The 19,461-nt window shown below is 35.7% G+C and overlaps 1 protein-coding gene across 1 annotated transcript in view; it reads left to right on the forward strand.

Moving 5' to 3' along the window:
* LOC133522938 (monocarboxylate transporter 10-like) overlaps nucleotides 1-19,461 on the forward strand; it is a 231,998-nt gene that overhangs the window by 12,150 nt on the left and 200,387 nt on the right. The window lies entirely within an intron of this gene.

Here is a 19,461-nt window from a genome sequence, read left to right on the forward strand (position 1 = left end):
TTTTGCTTTAATGGAGTGAACCTTATTGTCCTTACCAGAAAGTTCAAATTTCACCACCATACTGTCGCACGTTATTTGATTATCTTTCCAAGGTCCTTTCACGCGCATTGTTTCCCGATGACCGCGGAGTCCGGCACGGGCAGCTAAGTCAGCACTTATCATTGTTACGCAAGATCCGTCATCGAGTAACGCACTACAGTTTATCACTTTACCGTTAGCCGTATACACACGTATAGGGACCACTTTAAGGAACACTTTGCAACTACTCGCGTTGATGTTTGTAACAACCTCCGCCGTCGGTGGGTCCGCGCCTGCGGCGGGTTCCGCCGAGTGCTCCTGGGGCGCGGCGGGCTCCGCGGCAGCGATAGGTACCTCCCGGGCCGGCGCGCGGTCGCTAGGCCGTCGCGCAGTGATGTTGTTTACAAAATGAAGTAGCTTGTGATGCGCTTGCCCACAATTATCCTTATCGCACACTGGTGCCGGGCAGGTTTCTCGGCTGTGGCGGGAATCTAGGCATTTGTAACAAATTCCATTACGTTTTACGTATTGCCAACGTACCTTGCGAAGGGCCTTTCGGAATTGTTTACACTCTGATAGTTTGTGTTTTGATCCGTGGCAGAAATAACACTTGTCGGCATTATCTTGCTCAGATTGCAGGAATACATGTTGTGGGCGCGGGTTCTTAACGTAACCTTTAGTTTTTACGTTGTCAGCACGTTGACTCATAGTATAAATGTTAGAAGTAGTAGATATGCGTATAGCTTCCGTATTCAAGAAGTCTGCTAAAATATCCAAACGTGACTTCGAGCTAGTTTTAATAAGAGGAAAGCTATAATCCGACCACTTAGATAATAGAACAGTAGGTAATTTAGATAAGATTAGCGGCACTAAGCTCATGCCCTGTAGGTATTCTTCACGACCCACTGACCTTACAGCTTCTACGAAGTTCTGCACCTTTACAGAAAATTGCACTATATCCTTTTGGTATTCTGAGGAGACGGGTTGTATCCTTTTAATATCTTGCATGAGCTTAGAAATAATGCAGTCTGGATTACCAAATCGTAGCTCCAGCGTTTCCATAATACGTTCAGGCGAAGTTGCACTGATGAGCAGAGCTGAGACTGCATCTTTTGCCGCTCCACGCAGACATTTACGAAGCCTCCACAGGTTTTCTTTGGGGCTAAATTGGCACACTTCTGTCGACTCCTCATACGCCCTTTTAAATTGCAGCCAATCTAACGGGTCTCCGCTAAACTCGGGTAAGTCTCGGGGTGTGCAGATGCGGCTCAAAAGGTTAGTGTTAGGTTTGTTCTGGACAGAGGCAGCGGCTAGGGTCTGGACTGTTGCAGCGAGCATTTGGAACGTGTCGCGTGAGGTACCCGCAACGGGCTCATTCTCAGCCGGAATATGCAGCTTATCCAACTCCTGCTGGCTTTTCTCCATCCAGTTCTCGATGTTTTGTGTGCGATCCTCCTTATCATGTGAACTGTATACTTCCTCCTCCTCCTCCTCTAAGTCGGCTAGGTCTGCCTCTAGCTCTTTATCAATAAGCTGCATCCGAATTTCCGCTTTTTGCTTTTCCGCTTCCAACAACAATCTTTTCTTACGTGCTTCGATAGATAATACCGAAGAACTTGATTTTGATTGTGAAAGCGAGCGCACACGGCGCGACTCGGGTTTTATAGCACTACCCGCCGCCGCTGGTTCTGTACGATGACTCGTAGTTTCTGGAACTTTCTTTGTTTCTTGTTCGGCATGAACAATATTTTCTTCACCTTGTTCTTGGTTTTCTACGCGCTCTTTGCGTGTAGCCCTCCGTGTCTTCATTTTTGAAGTATGAGACATCAGATCCGGTTCGAAGACCACTGAAACCGTTAGGGTGAGGTCCTGGTGTCGAAGAAAACCACGGATTTTAATACACTTTTAATAGCAAGAAAACACGCCAGATATAAACTCAAAAAAAGTCCAGAAAACAACATATATAACCGAATATCACGTGATACATTTTTGCACGACTACGTGCGGCCCCGTCCGAGGATGCATGCAGACTGGTGGGGCGCAATGATGTTTTACTTAGGTAGCAATTTGCCTATGCAATTTTATATATAGTTATACAGATACATTTGGTTTTAACAATATTTGTGAGCGCGTCGCTAACAACCTTGTTAGACGTTTTTATTATCCTTCATTAAAATCTTACAGTTTATTTCAAGTGCGATTGTGACGCGTGTAACTCTAGTAAACCCTCACGAGATACTTTATATACAAGACGAAATAGTAAAAAAACCGGCCAAGAGCAAGTCGGGCCATGCTCAGAGTAGAGTTCCGTAGTTACTCTTCCGTCACAATAAGCTAAACTGGAGCTTAAAGTATGGTAGATTGTTAACCAAGGGATGAACTGTGGATGTACGTCTTTTTACTATGAAGGGGAAACTTTTTACGATAACTCAAAAACAGCTAAACTGATCATATCCGCTATAGTTTTCATTTAATGTCTTTCTTAAGCTCTATTTCCAAGATTTTTTTCATATTTTTTTGGACCTATAGTTCAAAAGTTAGAGGGGGGGACACATTTTTTTTTCTATCGGAGCAGTTATCTCCGAATATATTCACTTTATCAAGAAATGTTTGTTGAAGACCCCTATTAGTTTTGAAAGACCTTTCCAACGATATCCCACACTGTAGGGTTGAAGCAAAAAAAAAATGTTCACCCCCACTTTACGTGTAGGGGAGGTACCCTAAAAAAAATTAAATTTTTAGATTTTATTGTACGACTTTGTCGGCTTTATTGATTTATATATCCATGCCAAATTTCAGCTTTCTAGCACTAACGACCACGGAGCAAAGCCTCGGACAGACAGACAGACAGACGGACATGGCGAAACTATAAGGGTTCCTAGTTGACTACGGAACCCTAAAAAGACAGCTTAGGCTGAAATCGCAAACATTGAAATTTGAGACTGAATGAAGAACCGACTTTAGAATTTTAATTTTCCCGAAACTTAATCCATATTTTATACAGCGTGTACTTTTGATACGACCTCATAATCAAAGGGTAGTTAGTTAAGCCTTTAATGAACACACTTTCATAGGTTTTAAAAAAAATGAAAGACTTTTTTTTCATATAATATAATACTTACAGCCAGCAATCACTACTTTGTGCTAACCCAAAACGTCGCATTAATGACGCGACGTCACAACTGTCACAAGTGATCACATTGTCCGAAATACATTGCTGCTCGAAAAAAAAACAAAAATTAATTATGCGGTTGTGGTTAAGAGTAAATTAAAGATTTCCTTCAAAATCATTTCAAACTACTAAAACCTACATCTCTTTTAAGTTTGTGGTTACCAATACCAAAAATACACGCGGTATATTTAGGTAGTCTGAAAGTGCTTTCAAAGAATGAAAGTACGTATTTTCATAGGTTGGTTTTCGTTTAATTCTCTGCGTTACTTTTATGCAACATTAAAAACGTCTGCGGCAGTAAAATTAATGTCCCATAGAAATAAATATAATTCGTTGATTAAGCTTTATAATTATAAATAGATAACCTGAGATGAAAAAGCGGAAGTGTTTTATGCTCAGGAGCAAATTTTAATAATATAATGAAATATAATATACTTATGGTGTAATTTTTAAATTCGAGCCTGATTTTAGCGACTAAAACTGTCGCTGTTTGTTTAATATGGTTTAATATGGATTACTTACTAACTTGTATGCATAGTTTTGAGATTTTCTTTTCTTTCTAAATTGAATTTGATTTATAAGCAATAATTCAAAACTGCATGTTTGCCATAGTTTATGTTAGGTAGGTACTTCATACGTGGCAATGAAACTTCGAACAAGTTTATGAATATGAATTAATAGTCCCTAACCTCATGCATGCCTATCATGCCGGGCGTTAGAAGGCGCAACATACATATTCCATGTTACACAGAACGAGAGTGACTCGAATATTACGAACTAGTGTAACTATGACCTAGAGACAACACTTTTAGTTTGCTTTACTATCTTATTACTAGATCCGAGTGCCAGGCAGCTGATCATCGGCAAGATAAGAGAAGCAGGCCAGTAAATGGTGTGTAAATACAATCGAAATGTTATTTGTCTCCTGAGTGATATCGTCGCTCGATATGTGGTTTAACTTTTTCCGGGGCTAGCTGACGATTATACTGGTAATTACTGGTTCGAATAAGCTCTTAAATGGCATACGCTTAGTTAATTGGCAAATGGAGTAATGTCCTTGTCGTGGCATATTCAAGGAGCTCTAATTACTTTTAACGTTGAGTCTGCGGAACCATACAAGTTTTCAACCTAAATTATTCATACCCCTTTTGAACCTCAAGTAATTTAGCTTATTCATTTGGAATTGAATGAATGAGTAATTTAAGTGATCATATTGATTAGAATAGTCCATTGTTGGATAATTATCCCTATTCAGCAAAAAACTTGTATTGAATAGAATTGATGTCACCGTTAGGACGCCCACTACAGGATTACTTACAAAAATGCGAAGGCGAAGACACAAAGTTTGAGAATAGGCTATTAGATCACTAAGCAACGTAAGTTTTTTTCTAGAATATTAGCATTGCTATATTTTTGGGTACGTAGAATGCAAATTGGTGCCAAATATAGTATAAGTACCCTAACATTTTTTATTCTTTTAATTTATCGATGAGCAGTGATGCACTTAAAATTTGCCATTTCTGTAGTTAATCAGGTGTAATTATTTGCTAATGCCTGTGTTGTACTGTCGAGTTCACAAACATCTTAACAAGCTAAAGTTCCAAAAATATATTTACACGACCTTATTTGCAATGTCCAATAAAGGCGTGTAAATATATTTTTCTTGGTTTGTAAACATGTTTGTGAACGCGACTGTATCAGGATTGTATGGTGTCATGGCTTAATCTAAGAATTGAAAAAGTTAAACCTAACTTAACCAAACTTAACTTAACCATATCCAAGATCCCAGAGTCACCAGACCTTACTTATTTTCTCATGAATAAAATGTATAGGATAATATAGTGTTAGTATGTACTTTTAATGTCTGCATACTTGCTATATTGGCCCGACGGCCATTTGTCCGGTAACTCCGATACAATGTGCTAAAGGTCGGTAAAAATAATACTAACTTTTCTTAATATTCTCATGGCTGATTTTTATGTATGTTTTAGAAAATATTGTTAAAAATTGATAATCAACATTGCCAGACCATTTCCGCCGGCGGTAACTTTTACCAGATGCTTTAAAGCTGTCACAAAAATATTGTAACTTCACTTTTATTCTCACTCTTGATTTTCATATATGGAACTGGCATTTCATGACATAATCAAAATCTAGTTATGATCTGGCCACGACATGTGTTGCTATTTAATTAAATATAGGTATATTAACAGGTATTTATATTTTATACGCGATATTTTTGCGTATATTAAAGAAGAAATATTGGTCATTTAACGGTCTGAATATAAATCTAGCCTGAAAACCTGCCTTTGCGGTAAATTGCCTAATTCAATATTAGGTCAGGATTTATTCTATCTCACAAACCAAATGCCAGTCACGAAACGTCCCACATTTGGCAATCCCTAGCCAATTGACTGTACTTTACGCAGGCAATCAGAAATGTCGTTTCGTGTAGTATGGGTACAACCTACTGGAAGAAGAAAGGTAGTTTTTTATCGAGTATTAAAATACTTATCAATTTAAGACGCATAGTAGCTTTTTTACCCAACAGAATAGAAGGGACTGAAATATTTTGTGAGCCGTATTACATAACTGAAGCTATTTGATAGTGAGATTTAATTTGTTGTGTGGCATTGTCTTTATTTTAAGACTTGTAGGTATATAATAGTTACATTATTGTCGATGCTCGGAAGTAAGGTGCTTTCTGGCTGAGAATTAATTTTAAACGGACAACAACCTTGGAAGTACTTTTAATTGAATCCGAAGCCATCCTTTCACCCGAGTCATATATATAGCGCCTTTCCCAAAAATGGTGCAAAAAAACTGGTAAGTAGGTCGTTGAAGAATATCAATTTCATTAAAAATAAACACTTCCCAGATTTTTTATATATATACCTGAAATTATTTGTAATAAAAAATAGAAGTGTCAGCCTGCTGAAAATACGCCTAATAAGTACTGATCATCTGTTTGGCTGTAGTCCTAACTATTTATGGCCATCATTTGATATGACCCATGGCCGTTTTAACTTTTTTAATACGACATGAAATTTGTGTAGCATGCAACATTTCTGTCAAAAATCAAGACTGCAATGTTTTTAACTTTTTAATTTGTTGACTGACCATAAACTACGCAGTTCGCGCTCTATTTTAATCGGCAAAGTCGCCTTTGCCGTTCATTTTTAAGTATATTACAAGAACGCTTCTATATTTGAAATAACCGGCCAAGAGCATGTCGGGCCACGCTCAGTGTAGGGTTCCGTAGTTACTCTTCCGTCACAATAAGCTAAACTGGAGCTTAAAGTATAGTAAATTGTTAACCAAGTTATGAAACGGTACCTTTCACCTGAGTTAAACAAATAGGCAAATTTGCATAATCAGTACCTAATTAAAATAAGTCTTTTTACTATGAAGGGAATACTTTTTGCGATAACTCAAACACAGCTAAACTGATCATGTCCGCTATAGTTTTCATTTAATGTCTTTCTTAAGCTCTACTTCCAACATTTTTTTTATATTTTTTGGACCTATGGTTCAAAAGTTAGAGGGGGGGGACACTTTTTTTTTCTTTCGGAGCGATTATCTCCGAATACATTCACTTTATCAAAAAATGTTTCTTGAAAACCCCCATTAGTTTTGAAAGACCCTTCCAACGATACCCCACACTCTAGGGTTGAAGCGAAAAAAAAATTTCACCCCCACTTTACGTGTAGGGGAGGTACCCTAAAAAAAATTAATTTTTTGATTTTATTATACGACTTTGTCGGTTTTATTGATTTATATATCCATGCCAAATTTCAGCTTTCTAGCACTAACGACCACGGAGCAAAGCCTCGGACAGACAGACAGACAGACAGACAGACAGACAGACGGACATGGCGAAACTATAAGGGTTCCGTTTTATGCCATTTGGCTACGGAACCCTAAAAAGACACTACCTGGCTGAGTTTAACGATTTTACATATTTTCATATTTATTTAAGAGTTAGCAAAACGCCTTCGGCTTCGGGTGACCAGCAGCGGTGGCAGCATGGTTGCATTCTTATCGCTTATCACTATGCCTGTGACTTTCGCAGTTACATACTTTGTTAGAACGTGACAGGCAACCGTGCTACAGCCGCAAAGGGCTAATATTTTTTCAGTGGATTAGCATAGCAATGAAAGAAAATACAGGTATATTTCATAGCATTTTCACACAATATTAATTATTATTATTACCTATCATGTTATTTAACATCTTATTTATTCGTGGACTATCTTCTCAATCTAACTCATATCATCAATTTTTTTAAGCATCGATCGAATGTTTACAATCTTTTACATCAAGAAACTCGAATGTTAGGTACACTAAACAAAAATGATAACGAGTATTGTCGTTTGGCAAGATCGCAAATCGGTCGTTTTCGGATATAAATAAGTAAAAACTAAACCACTTGACAAAGTTCGAGCAACCGAGAAAAACTCAAAATCGAAATGCACGTTACATTCCTCCACGTAAACATTTAAGTATTTCTCCTTTACCAAATCCAAGTTATTCGGGTTAAGAGTATTTTTCAAGTGGATAAGATTTTCAAAGTTTAAACTACTTAGTTCGTTTTAAGATGCTAAGTTTGTGTAATTTTTTAAGAATATAAATACAAGGCGCTCGCAAGGAAACGGATGTTATTACCACGTATTCCTGAGGTCAAAGGAGAAAAAAAGCTATACCTACAAGTTTATGTTGATTCCGCCAAAATGTGTTTTTTTTTTTACTTTTCGTATGTTTTATACGTTATAAGTACAAGTTTTTGGAAAATTTATGGATTTATATGAATTGGTACTTATTTTCTTAAAAAACTATTCAAAGTATTCCTTGTCACTTTGATATCTGTCAAAAAGGATGTTTAGACTAGGTCCCATAGTGGCAGTATCTGAAACACAAAAACGGTTTTTTTTAATTGGTATTAAGTATTAACTCTGAAACGAGGCGAATTAAAAAAAATATATATATGACATTTTTGTCTCCAAATACGATCCGGAATATACTGTTAAAATCTTTACATTTCCTCGACGGCACCGTGTATAAGTAAAAAAGTTTGATTAGATACGAGTAAACTGATATTCAGCAAGGCGAACAATAAAAGCAAGGCAGCAAGGGTAATGAGAGAGCGACAACGACAGTATTTTTATAATGTGGGCTCTAACTAATGTGGGAAACCATATGAGTCAGGATTCATGTGTGAACGGGAATGGGCACAGTGCACGTATATGTCGCTTTAATCGCTATCTAGGGCTTGTTCTATGTGTATCCCTAGGTACTAATATTATAAATACGCAAGTGATTCTGTCAGGCTGTCTGTTCCTGTTCTATGTCCTGTGTGTCCTCTTCACACCAGAACCGCTAAATCGATTGATCGACTATCTGTACTAACTGTGTTTCTGTTCTATCCGACCAATTTGGCAGACTGTTCTATCGTGTAAAACCAACGATGTTGCTTATCTTATCTTATGATTTTTTCAGGGGCCCTTGCGGATACATGTCGACCCATGTTTTTGTGTAATTACCCCCCTAAGGAAACATCCGTCAACTACTCAAGAGCTTTTTTGACCATTTCCATTTGCCGGATGATGAAGCTCATGGGAAGCAGTTTGAATTCCTTTGGTTCCAGATAGCCTGCTCCAAAGTCCTTCATTCTTTGTCTGGCGAGGGCGTTAGTGCTTAAGTAGTTTCAGTTAGGACATTATAATCTTACTGCAATCGCGCAGATCTGTTCGTACGAATTTAAGAACCGCGTCACATAGCGCCCCGTTAGGACAATGGGTAAGGCAACCTGACACGTCATAATAAATTCAGTGCGCAAGGACAGCAGGCGACAAATTCTAAAAGATTTATCGCGACGACGCAACTTCTATTGACAAAAGCTATTTTTCTTCCCACGTTTACCTTTTGATCCGCGGTAACGGAACAAAGGCTTCAATGTAACGTAGATTACCCGCTTACCCGCATATTGCAAATTATATTACATTTATAAATAAATTACCAGCGAGGAAGTGCTTAGCTACGAGTGTACTAAAGTAACTACACACAGATGTCTGTTGAACCAATTATATCGTAAAATGGGGCTATTTGACACATTTTTTAAACTAATGTATTGATAAATCCATATTTTATGTCATTATCAATTAGTTTATATTTTTAGTAGATAAAACACATACTTCTCCAGCATTTCATTTATGTACTACACATACTTGATGTTAACACAGAACGAGGGATAATTTCAAAAGGGGTGTTCCAAATAATTTCGTGCAAGGAATTAAATTCCTCCTGACAATGTTTGTAGGAAAGCCTCCCATGGACAAACACATAAAATTTAATACAATTGCTTAAATGTGACGTATTATAAGTTTCAAAACTATGCCGCCAAATAGGAAGGTAAATATATACAAAATGCATATCACAGCAAGGATGATATAACATGTCTATTAAGTCATATGATGATTATTAATTTACCTATTTATAAACATTAATATCTCGCCATACTTATAAGATTCGTCATTCAAACCGCTGGCTCTCGGAATAGCCGACATTCCAGGGAAGAATGTTTTTACCCTACTCTGGAGCAAAATAAGGTCTTTGTGTGCTTGCAGTTATAAAAAAAACTCATTTCATTTAAAGCTGCGAAGAAAAAAAAAATTTAACTTAATACGAGTATTCATTTAGTCTGGAGGAAATCGGCCTTTTTGAGAAAAGTCGTCGACATCTCTTCTAAATACCTAAAACCGGTATGGATATGTTCCTCGTTGCCTCCAGAATACGAATTGACTGGTTTTAGTTTATGGAGAGGGGGATGGGTCGAAAAAAGGGGGGGGGGGGGAGAGATGGCGTCCAAATATCGTTGATATTTATTCATATCTTGAGTCCTATGGGACCGATCGGTTCGTCTGAGGTATCATTTGAAAGAATATTAAACTTACTATTATTATTTACTAACAACCGTACTCATAACTGCCGTCGTTTACAAAATATTTGATAATAGTTATATGAGTTTTCCGTGCATGGATGGCATAAGTACCTACTGATAAAACGTGCTTCTATCTATGTAGATTTTCTTATGATCGTATACCGAGCAAAACTTGGAATCAGAGGACTAGTTTGTCCAATTTTACAAAATCTGTTGTTTTACTTAAATACACAGTTCGTTCCACACAGTGACCAGTGACTGCTTTTGTTATAGAAAGGTTGCTGTGGTCGGATAGGGCGCGGCATTACCCTATATTTTAATTAATTTATAGTAAAAAAAAGCAGTTGTCTTAAAAATATACCCATTTCACATTTTTATAATATTTCTTCAGGAATTTAACGAGGTTAATATCTATCCATGACACTTGTGACTAATAAGCAGTTATGATCACTCACATGCTAACACATATTTAAAGTTTGATTAGCTTTATTTACAACTTAGTTAATAATCCAATCAGAATTCGGGAAATCCTTCAAGTTTGTGTCAAACTTTAACAATCGCGAGGGAATTCGGCGAGCTCCGAGAAATGAGTCCTACCTTCACGACCTCGTTCTTTCACGGGTCTGGAGTAGAGCTCGACTTTGATTTTTAACAACAGCTCATGACATTACCAATGATCATATCAACATATAACCTCATTGGTAATGATCAACGAAATACATATAGTGACATGGCCAACGTCAATACTGCAGCAGTAACAGTTCGTCTTCCCAGCCAACGCTCGTAAATTGCGTCGTTGTCCTTGACGCATTATACATAAAATATATAGCTCATATATTTTTTTAATCACTTATGAAACCAAAGGAATGTAAATATATGTCCTTGCTCTATAATTGTTACCTATTTGCTGTGACAGAGTGTTTTTCAATAAAAATACACGTCAAGATTCTTTACCCTTTTTCTAATGCTAAAGAAACGAGATATAGATGCCGCGTGTCGTGGTTAGTATTTTAAATCACATATGTTATCAAGGAGATTGACAGTGAAATCGCTGCTGCAATCGCTATCCGAATGAAACCTTTATTCTCACAATTTTTTAACAAATTATTTAACCCATTAGTGCACCGTATGTATTTGATAATACTTAGATATTACCATTTTAACAACTCGGTAGCAATACTTTGTAATTACAAGCAACTGTTTAACAAAAAGAGTATACGATATAGAAAATAATAAGGCAAAAATATCATAAGATTGGCAAGAAATGGTGGAATCACACCCCTAATACAGAATTAAGGAGCTGTCACTAAAAGAAGTCTAATACCGATTCCGTCTTTTTCTTAACTTTGTCAGAACATTCATTCAGAGTAATGACTTTAAGCAAACTTTATAAGCACTTTTAAGCGTTGTTAAGGTATGAAAATGTAGATTTTGTAGATAGGTATAAAGAGCCTAAAGGATGGTTTTTAACATGTCCATCACATTTTCCGATCGAGCGTTCGTACACAAAAAAAAAGGATTCTTTAAATAAAGACCCATTTTCTCAAAATATTTCGTAATTACAAATATATATTCGAATTAAAAATGTTTTATTAATAGAAAAATACCCATGTATTTGTTTGATTGTTATCGTTCTCATCATTGGCCTTTAACATCAATTAAATGATGGTTTAAACAGCGCCCATAACATTGCGGCACTTACGTAAATGACTAGTAAGTCCAATTCGAGAGCGGCAGCCGCGACCGCATGGCGGGCAGGAGAATGTCATGCCCGGTGACGAAGGTGGGAAGACAGGGCGCTGGTGTCTCAGTTCTAGCCTAGTATTATTATATTCTCAATATTTTCCTAATTTTGAGGAAAATATTATAATTTTAAGATGTATATCAATAAATGGGAGGTCTTTTTATTTAAGAACATTGAAATCTCTTGAAACAAGCAAAGTTTCTTGAGATAAGATTTAGTATTCTCAAGTCCTATTCTAAAGATAAGACTTTAATTTTTTTTATGAAGAAAAATATTTACTAATATTGAGATTTTATTGAGTCAATCAATAAACAGGACTTTTTTTAAATCAACAACTTTAAATTATCTCAAAGTTAACTAAGTATTTTGACTCAAGAAATGGTGATCTTAAGTGATAATCATTCTAAAACCTAAGATTTTTTTATTTACCTATACTTCTATCATTTGTTCTAATCACATTAGTTATTTAATAAATTTAATAAAAAATAAATCAAACAGGAGATTAATCCCTATTTATAAACAATATCAACATTATAATATTTTACACACGATCGTTAACGTTATTGGCAGTTAAAGCCACAAAAACAATATTCTTAGTGGTTAATTTCTTTCATTAATTTCAGTAAAAGCGCGAAACGTAATGAAGGATGACGGGAAATTTTGGCTTAAAAATATTTAAATTTGTAAAAACTTGAGTTACTTTAACAGAAATACTAAATGATCAGTAGAATAATAGTACAATTTCGTTAAATATCTCCACGCAGGATTACAATTTCCCACTGTTTATTATTTAAATTGAAATTTTAATTATTTATTTTGCCAGAGACATGGTTACATAAGGTGTTGTAGGTTTACTAGCTTTTGCCCGCGGCTTCGCCTGCATACTAAGCAAAAAAAAAAGGTTCTCAGTTTCAGAAACATACGGGTTTCTATGAACGCATGTAGGTAGGTATGTATGTTTGTCCGCGATTATTAGATTTAGAATCATGTTCTGAAATATGCATGAAGTTTTCAACAACTTTCTGCTTGTTAAAGTGCTTCCTTATTACTAGTACTTCAAATTTGAAATCTCTAGAACCAGCGGTTTAGGCTATGTCAGTCAGTCAGTCAGTTACTTCTTTTATATATTTAGATTATCCAGACACGTGTTCGACTTTAAACAAGAAAAAACCTAGCAACAGCCTTTTTCCATATCCATAACTTAGTTCCCGCTACATTAACATGTATTACGGGGTTACGACTAGAGAAAACACGAATTAAGTAACTTTTAATTGAAAACAAACAAAAAAAAAGATAGACGAGTGTAGTGATGTGCATAAATATTTCCTAAATAGAAAATATTGAAAACAACAATAGCATGGAAATGGGAATTTTGCTTTAATTATTAGTGTTGATTTTTTATTTGAAACGTTTGAATGTGAATTTTGAATTTTTGAATTTTAATAATTTTAAGTTTATTTTGTGATGGTCTAAATGTTTATTTAACTAATTTGACTTGGTGTGTGTTATTCTATAATTAATTCTTTCTGTTTGTAATTTGCTGTGTATTTTATAGACTGTGTGTTTGCAATAAACGTTTACATTACATTACTATTAACTGGGGAATACTCATAGTGATGTATTCCTGCCGGTGAGTACCTAAAGGTAAAGGTGCCAGAGCTCAACGAGAGTGCGGAGTGTTAGGATCGGCAACGCGCATGTAACACCTCTGGAAATGCATGCGTCCATAGGCTACGGATACTGCTTACCATTAGATGGACCGTATGCTTGTTTGCCACCGACGTAGTATATAAAAAAAAATTAAATTTATTCTAATTCAGGCAGCACTTTTTTAAGCTCCCGATTCAACTCTATCAACTTTTTTTTGCGATTTTAAAGTAACTTTAATAAACAACTTGTACTTTTTCCCCTGATTCAATAAACGTATATACTACCACTAACTACTAATTATCAAGTTCATTTATTTATTATTAATTAACTCTCCATATTAGCAACGGATTAGTTTCATAACAAATACTTATTTAAAAAACCGGCCAAGAGCATGTCGGGCCACGCTCAGTGTAGGGTTCCGTAGTTACTCTTCCGTCACAATAAGCTAAACTGGAGCTTAAAGTATAGTAAATTGTTAACCAAGGGATGAAACGGTACCTTTCACCCGAGTTAAACAAATAGGCAAATTTGCATAATCAGTACCTAATTAAAGTAAGTCTTTTTACTATGAAGGGAAAACTTTTTGCGATAACTCAAAAACAGCTAAACTAATCATGTCCGCTATAGTTTCCACGATTTTTTTCATATTTTTTGGACGTATGGTTCAAAAGTTAGAGGGGGGGGACATATTTTTTTTCTTTCGGAGCGATTATCTCCGAATATATTCACTTTATCAAAAAATGTTTCTTGAAAACCCCTATTAGTTTTGAAAGACCTTTCCAACGATAACCCACACTCTAGGGTTGAAGCGAAAAAAAAATTTCACCCCCACTTTACGTGTAGGGGAGGTACCCTAAAAAAAAATTTTTAGATTTTATTGTACGACTTTGTCGGCTTTATTGATTTATATATCCATGCCAAATTTCAGCTTTCTAGCACTAACGACCACGGAGCAAAGCCTCGGACAGACAGACAGACAGACAGACAGACAGACGGACATGGCGAAACTATAAGGGTTCCTAGTTGACTACGGAACCCTAAAAACGATCGATTGAACGAAAAATTGACTACTTCAGAATAACTTCATTCAAATGAAATTTCCAAAGTCGATTATTATTAACATACGAATGTTATTTTGAATAATCCGTCAAAAAAGTATTGGTAACAGAAAACATCACATCACTAGACGTGTGAAGACCGCATTTCCCATTTTCGGCAGAAACATAATTTGTTGGCATAATGGAAGGCACGAGGATATATTACCCTCTCTCGTGACCGTGAACTCGGTGCGAACGAAAGGAACTTTGTTGACTTAATTCTGTGGTCATTAAGATTATCCAAAAAAAGACACATTTATTTTCTATGATGCTGCTCTAGATCGACTTTTTCTTTCTTGTGTACTAGTCGTATTTGTTTAAAGGGAAGTTGGATGAGGAGCGCTTCAGGTTAAGTAGATTTAGACAGCTTATCGAAGCGCTTCCGTCTTGTTACGCCTAAATACGTATATACGATTTCCACCGACCGGCTGGAGTCTATCCCCGCCGGGAGCCCATTTTCAATGTGCCTATACATTATGTATGGCAGAAGCGATGGAGTCCGTCCGGCGCCGTCCGCGTCTGCGAGGAGCCGACCGGCTTGCAGCCATACAAATGTAAAATGCGCTCCGACTCCAGCCGTTCGGTGGGAATCGTACTTAACCTGTATTTTCTGCTAAGTCAAACATTTACGCGTTGTTATTGTTAAACAAACTAAGTAATAATTAGAGTGAAGTGTCTATAGAAGTATGAGACACGTAAGATTTTACCTCGCGCGCAATATGTTGTTGCGACGCACGCGTGCTAAGCCTACTGGCTTAGTCAAAGCCTCAGTTCTTCGTTAAATATTTCACTCTCGATTTTAAATCTTCATTTCTCCATGTTTATGAGGACGTCTATATTAATTCGGGAATACTATTTTAATCCACCTTGGTTTATCTGTTGATTTATTAATATATGGTTCTAATATTAGGAAAAGTCGCGCTATGTCTATACTAATATGATCATTGCTGTAGACGAATATAAATTGAAGATTTTAGAACGTAGGGTGAATGTGTGTTAAGTTAACTGGTTTGTTTTTCTCTACCGTAAACGAAATGGAACCATTCTGGGACATTTCTTACAACATTCAATACATTTCATTACTAAATCCATATTGAAACTATTGTTTTATTTGAATGTATCTACGTATATTTAATTACCTATTACGCGCTTCTCTTTCCGTGTTTAACTTGTTAATGGATCTCATACAAACTTTCACTTCATGATTACACGCTCTTAGGGGAAATTTCCCCAACAAAATTGACTATACTAAGTTTTCGCATTCTTTTGTTAGTATTTATAACTACCGCATTAATGTATATTATTACTTATTACATACAAATATTATCACTTACCTGCGGATTATTTTGATAAAGTCATCTTCATCAGTTTAAAATATAAATCGATCTTATAGGTAGCTTAGAAAAAAAGGTTGCTCATTGCATTTGTATTGAGTGTTTGTGGTTTGTATATTTTTATATCGAGTTCTAAGCCCCATAAACCATAGGCAAAATCTAGTAAATTAAATCTCAATATCAGCACTAGTAGTAACTATTCCTATACTTTTTCTTCGTTTTCTCATTACTGAGGACCGTGACCACACAGTCTGCATCCATTGCGGTCATAGGCTATGGCTATGGTGCGCGATGCAGGCTGCCGCAAGCATATTTACTTACAGAATTTATTCACAGTAAAAACATGTCGTACGCGCTTATTAAATATTAACGGGTTGAAAAAGTAAATCGCGGTCTTAATTATTTACAGTGTAATTGGCAATCAGAACCCGAGTGGATTTTCGTGTCAAAAAGGAATAAATGATCGACCGACATTTGTTATTTTTATATTCATTCATATTTTATTTTGCGTCAAGCAAATATTATTTTACTAAGTTTATTAAGCATTATTTTTTATTATTATGGATGTATACATGTTGGTATATAAATGGACTTAACAGTTTTATACTTACTGAGGGCCTACCGCGAAACACGAAGTTTGATTTTCGTTTTAGGCGGTAGGCTCTCTGATATCTTCTTCTTAACTGTCATGTCACATACATTTACGAATAAAATCTAATTGGAACTATCAAACATATGTAGTAAAAAGTACCTCCTACAATAAAAACAGATGTTTTCATTTCATCTTTGTGTACTTTAAAGCTTGACTAAAGTTGTGTTTTAAGACTTTCGAGTTCGTTTAAGTTTTGAGACGAAACATACATATGTTCACTGTCATTTTTGTGACGGCCGTTAACCGGCCGTTAAAAATTGAATACACCCAAATATAGTATACAAAAAAAAAAGAAATGAGCGGTCTCGCAAAACAAAAGAAAACGTCAACCCTCGGTCGTCAGTAATTTGAATATGAAAATTAATCACAGTCCGAATGTCACAGTCATAGCCACAGAGCTCAGCGCGTTCACCCGAATAATAAATAGATTCTTCCACGCCAACACCCCAAGCCGCAATTCTATATTGTTTTTTAATAGCTAGTAATATATTAAACTCAAACTTTTATTTGACGACATAAGTTCCCTTGTTTATTACTTCTGTCTAGGTGTATAATGTATGTTCTCTTAATGAAAATATTTAATACAAATGTACCTATTTGTACTAAATATTGCCATTAAGTATTATTATAGGGCGGACGATCTTACAAATGTATCAATTTATTTTACTCATCATTCATACAATTACATGCTTTTTCATATTGAAAAATAATAATTTCGCCAAAGTTACAATAGTACTTTACGTGCTGGTATTTACGAAGAAGTGTTTTTTTCTTGGTGTGAATAATATTAGTTGCTACTTTTTTTATCTACAGACTACTTAGGTATTTTTCAACAGCAAGATGTATATACCGTGAACTTCATACGTACTATGCTACATTACATCTTTATTTATATAGGCGAAATCCTCACTATATAAACATTTTGGTTTGACGACACTTATCACTCATTATATTCCTAAAATGCTCGTAAGACCCAAACAAAACAGCTACTTCAACATCATATTTAATACATCTGTTATTCACGAATAAATCATGTTCTACCACTATCGAAATAATTGTATCGAGATAAAGACATAAAACACTTTCCTATTCACGTGGCGAATGTAGTACATATGATTGAAATAATAGCACGAATGTGGGTTAACATGCGGTAAAAATACATGGATCTGATTAGAGGAACGCTGAACCTAACAGATATGTTTTATTTTAAGCTTTTACATTAAATACATTTCCGCCTATTCTTAATTCCAAATACATATTTCGAATGGCATACATTTACAGAAATTGTTTTTGTAAGAAAAATACTAGTTTATTCCCATCAGACTTGACTCCATGAGCTACTGTCTGTCCCAAATATAACCACATCACTTAAGCATGTATTATACGCGTAAATACGTGTAATTATAATTTAATACGTTGTCAAGTCAAATAAAATTGGCTTTCGTCTCGCGGTGCCATAATAAGCCACATACACATCTGCAACATTAAGTTAAAGAGATAATAAATTTAAGAATTAACCGGCTACGTTATCTTCAACCATTAATTGAAGCAAGTTAAAATGGATCGTCAGATTCGTAGCTGGCTCATACATCCCAATTACTCTAACAGCGGTACCGTTACCGATTTTACGTACTATCCTGAATCACCAAACATCCTTAACAATAGTTACAATTCTATTTGCTAATCATGTGATTATGATTTTTGTTTATCCGAAATTAATCCATAAATATATTGTCATAGTATTCACTCATAAATTATACGTAATAAAGAAATATTACTATACCTCCTTTTGTTCAATTAGAATACGATACCGATATGCCCTTATGCAGATCATCACTATATTCATTACACACAATATTCTATTGTTAACATTAAATTCACTCAGCCGCTTCGTTACCTAGATATTGGCGTATTTGAGTAAGTTGGCCTTGGTTCGAAATACCCGTGATAACTGTAGAACAATTTTATGTAAATTTGATTTCTTCTGACCCTAACTAAAAATCAATCATTCAAATTGAACAATTTCGTCAGTTTTGCTGATATAAAAATGTTAATTTAAATACGTAAGTCATTGTCAAAAGTCCTTACTAAATCGTTACAAGCCTTCAATCACTTCTCGGCGTAGCAGCTTTCGTGATTGATTAGCAGGTACGCAAAAATGCCGAAATAGATTCCGCTTGACCTCCAAGATGACACTTGAAGGATCCTTTTAATCTTATACGGGGCTATTTATCCTGTAGATAGGTTGTGTTACGGATGGCGAGTAAGACTGCCAAAGCTCCCGAAAATATATTTTGCACCTTCATTATTCCCTTTAGCTGTCAACATAGTGAATCTTACAAAGCGAAAGTTCCGTCAAGAAGATCTCTAGAGGTCGAATTGAACTTTCAAACTTATGACAGATCTCAATTCGACATCAGTCGCACAGCGTCTCACTCATACTTATATATATATTATAGCTTGTGTATTCGCGAGCAGGATAGGTATGCTGCAAATAGTTAGGTAAATCATATAAATACTAAAACACATCATAGACATTCTAACTATAATTGACATAAAAATAGCATGTGAAGAATAAAAGTTTTCAGCTTCATACAAATTGTATAGGATGAGTTTTCCTCGATTTCTTGCTTTTCTAGCAGATTTTTTTTTTGGTCCTATACAAGCTTTTGATCCTCGATAGGAATGGAATAGGCAAGCATAAAAAAAATGTAAAAATTACCTTTTTCTCGCACCCTGTTTGTTTTTTCCAAAATCTATAAACACCAATCTTGATTATTTTGAAATCGAGGAAAGGTCTTCTAAGACCGTTTTCGCGTTTCAGCACAGGGTCTGGTAGTTGCCCTCACTGATCCAA

This window comes from Cydia pomonella, chromosome 11 (assembly GCF_033807575.1).
Source record: "Cydia pomonella isolate Wapato2018A chromosome 11, ilCydPomo1, whole genome shotgun sequence".
Taxonomy (NCBI): Eukaryota; Metazoa; Arthropoda; class Insecta; order Lepidoptera; family Tortricidae; genus Cydia; species Cydia pomonella.